A 4,002-nucleotide genomic window follows, 5' to 3' on the forward strand; every position below is an offset into this window, starting at 1 on the left:
TTCTCCCTCCCTCCTTTTTGAAATGGTGGGGTTACATTTGCCGCCCTCCAATCTGCCAGGACTGTTCCAGAATCTATAGAATTTTGGAAGATGACAACCAATGCATCCACTATTTCCATAGCCACCTCCTTTAGTACCCTAGGAAGTAGATTATCGCGCCCTGGGGATTTATCAACTTTCAGTCCCATTAACTTCTCCAGCATTATTGTTTTAGTAATACTAATTTCCTTCGATTCCTCCTTCTCACTAGACCCTTGGATCCCTAGTATTTCTGGGAATTTATTTGTGTCTTCCTCTGTGAAGACAGAGCTAAAGTAGTTGTTTAATTGCTCTGCCATTTCCTTGTTCTCTGTTAAAAATTCTCCCGTTTCAGACTGTAAGGGACCTACATTTGAAAAGCCCGGCCTGATGCTATGTGTGAGGTGGTGGAGGGCACATATCAAGACAGGACAGGAAACATTGCACCATTGCCAGCACCATTCACACAGCCAGACGAAATGGCAGTTCATCATTTCCTGTACAACCAAAACCAAACATAGACAGGTATCACTGTGGGGGGAAGCACGCCTCCTGACTGTGCATGAGTGAAGTTAACTTTATCACCACACCGTTATTTAAAAATATGTCCTAGGATGAGATAAGGGAAAAAAAGCTTGAAGGGCTGCAATCATTAACAAAAAAAGTGAAGGGCCCCTGGTTAAAACAGCAGAGCATTACTGTATAATAAGGTCCTGGGTTCAGCCCTTGGTAGGTGTTGACTGATCTCAAGGGGGATGGGGGTAGAGCATGGGAATAGACGAGGAAAACCAGAGGCTCTGGCTTGCTATCACTATCCAGTAAACCTTATTGGAAGTGCATGTATATTGGTGGCTGGTGGGGACAGAGTGAGATCTGTTCTGATGCTGCCCTGTGTTCGTCTGGCCTATCCACTTTCTGGCTGTCATATGAAGAGTGGTCCTTTGGTAGTTTACAGAACACCAGCAAGGGGTTAATCACCTGGTTCACCCAGTATCCTAGCACAACGATGGTGGGAGAAAGTAAAATGCCTTTTATGCCGTTCCTCTCGGGCTCCCTTTGGAATTACACTTAAGCAGCGGTGGGAGGCTGAAACCCCCACCCAACTGTGGAATCTCTTCTCCTAATGCCTTCGGGGAAGGAGAAATGGTGAGCAGGAGTTAAAAGCTGGTGGAACAAGGGAAAAACAATGGTAGTCAGCCATACACAGCTTTTCAAAAGTGTGTCACGAGTATAATCACAGCTGTTAAATTATGTTAGAAACACATCCACATCTGTTATGTAAATGAGAGAGGTTGCACCTTCAGCTTAGACAGGTGTTGTGAATGTTTCTTGGCATCTATTTTTACACCAAGCAGGAATTTTTTTTCCAGATCTAAAAGCAGAAGAAAAGTAAATTACAATCCACGTTAATTTTCTTGATTTCAATTCTCCTTGCAGGCTTTTGTAAGCAGAGTAGTTCATTGCGTGGCTCTGAACCAGTGAAATTTATGTTGGCCCTGAAATCCCAGTGGGGCTTTCCCAGACCTCCTGCTGCAATTCTGCCAGGAGTCTAGTGGAAATGCAGCTTCTCTCGCATCCCCCACCCCGCCGCGACCCACCCCCACCATCACCCACCACCCAGTGAAATGCTGAAAATTGAAGTTCAGGGACTTACACGGTGTGTGGCATTTGCCTCCTGGGTTACATTCATTTCCCGCTGTTACTATCAGGAAGCCAGCCACCATAATCAGGGTATTCTGATCTGATCAAACAAGCCGCCAGCCTTCTGTTACAGGTGTTCGGCGGTCTGGACTATTTTGGAGGAGCTCTGCACTATAGCCGTGTCAGGAGAGTCTCCAGGCTTGTGGGTGGTCTGCTGCAAACTCCATAACTTCGCCCTGCAAAGGGGCCAACTCTTGGAATCAGCTGCCAAGGGGGAGATTCAGGGAAAGGGCAATGAGGATGGTCAGGAAGAGCAAAGCAAACAATCTTAACCAACTGTAAGAGTCTTCAAAGCATACATCTCCCTGGGTCTTATATTACTGTCACTACAAAAGATTTTGGTCATTAATTCTCAGCATGTGGGTGGGTGGTGTTTGTCAAGGCTGGCATTTATTGCCCATCCCAATTGCCTTTGCGAAGGTGGTGGTGGGCCTTCTTCTTGAACTGCTGCAGTCTGTATGGCGAGGGTGCTGTTAAGTAGGGGGTTCCAAAATTTTGACTGAGTGACAAAGAATCAACGGCATGTCAATGATTTTTATTTATAAATTTCATAAACACTTTTAAAACCCTCATCCCGCCTGTGGATGAGGTTTCATGTGTTTTCAGAAGCCCGCCTGGGCTCCCAGCCTGCCCGCCAACCTTAAGGTTGGACGGGCAGATCCATTGATTACTTCAATTACTTTATTAATGGCCTCAAGTGGCCGTTGACAGGTCGGTGGGCACGCAGCCAACTCAGTTCCGCGCCCGCCGACCTGAAAACGTAAATGACGTGGGGTGACATCGGGACGCCTGCCCGACCAACATCACCCCGCGTCATTTTACGCGTTGGCGAGCGGGCCCTGTCCCCACTCGCCGACCTAAATATTCATCCCATGAACTATTTTCTTAAACGTCTGCCATTGTTCATCAACCATCTTTTCTGCTAAACTCCCTTCCCAGTCCACTCCAGCCAACTCTGCCCTCATTCCTTCGTAATTACCCTTATTTAAGTTTAGCACAGTTGTTTCCGACCCAAATTTCTCACTTTCATACTGAATTCTACCATGTTATGGTCACTGTTTCCTAGGGGATCTTTTACTCTGAGATGGACCTGATAATGCTGGGGCTCCTCCCTGAAGATCATTGCAAGGGAATTCTTGTTGAGAATGTTCAGAAGTCCCATCCACCCTCTAGAGGTTATGTTTGTGGAAAAGAGACAGAGGAAGAGGGCTGCTGTCAACCATTTGGCTTCCTTCCCAAGAACCCAATGTACTGCATACTAGAACAATATATGTTTTTGATACTTGTGAATGGTGAATTGGTCCCAGACCAGGGTTATGGCCTGTGACATTCCAGTAGATTGTTGCATGAAGACTTTGAATTCACGCTCTTAAAAAGGGGACATTCCAGCTAATCATGGAGGATTTATATTAATGCAACAACACAGCTTTGCATCTTAAATTTCGTCCACCTAGCAGGAACCTGGGTTGCACCATACTCATGTTCGCATCTACTGTCTTTATATAAATGCTTAACTCCAGAAACTCCAGCAGGGTCAGGTTCTCTCTACACAGGTGGTTTGTGATTCCCGCTCAGTCATAGGAAGGGGAGGGTATCCAGACCCTCTGAGTTTACAGATCCATTGGGCTTGATTTTCTATTTGGGATCAGGAATCCAACACCTACATAATTTCCAGGTCCCAATGTCCAGCGCCCAATTAGTGCCAGCAAGAATTACCAGAAGACGTGAGCTGCCTGCAGAGTACCAGGAGCAAAGGCAGATGGAAGCCATGATGGGGCTTGCTGCCATCCTGCAGAAGAGAGGAAGCAGCACATCAGAGGGCCAGGAGACTCGCTGTGCACAAAAGTGGCTAAATGAGAGGTAATCTGTATGATCCAGAGCAAGATTCCCCAGGCCCCAAAACTTCTCAGCTTAAGAAAAGGACCTGTAACTTCTGCTCGTTTTGAATCTGACAGCTGTGTACTAATGCATACCAGGCTGTTCAGGGTTGGTGATTTACAAATTACAGATCATCTTCTCGTCCTCCCTGGCCCACTTTAAAGCTCCTTGGAGTTTAACAGGCCCTCAGTTGGAGCCCAGGGAATTTCCCCGTCCAACGCCCCCACAATCCCTTTGAAAATTGTGTCATGTTCCAGAGTCGGTGGGGTGCAGTGCCAACCTCTGGCAACACAATTTTCAAATCACGCTCACAACAGGATCAAAAATGTGATAACTCATGCAAGATATAGAATGCACCTGGGAGGTGCAAAGACAGAAGAGACACATTTTCAGTACAACCTTGGA

This window comes from Cetorhinus maximus, chromosome 4 (assembly GCF_964194155.1).
Source record: "Cetorhinus maximus chromosome 4, sCetMax3.hap1.1, whole genome shotgun sequence".
Taxonomy (NCBI): domain Eukaryota; kingdom Metazoa; phylum Chordata; class Chondrichthyes; order Lamniformes; family Cetorhinidae; genus Cetorhinus; species Cetorhinus maximus.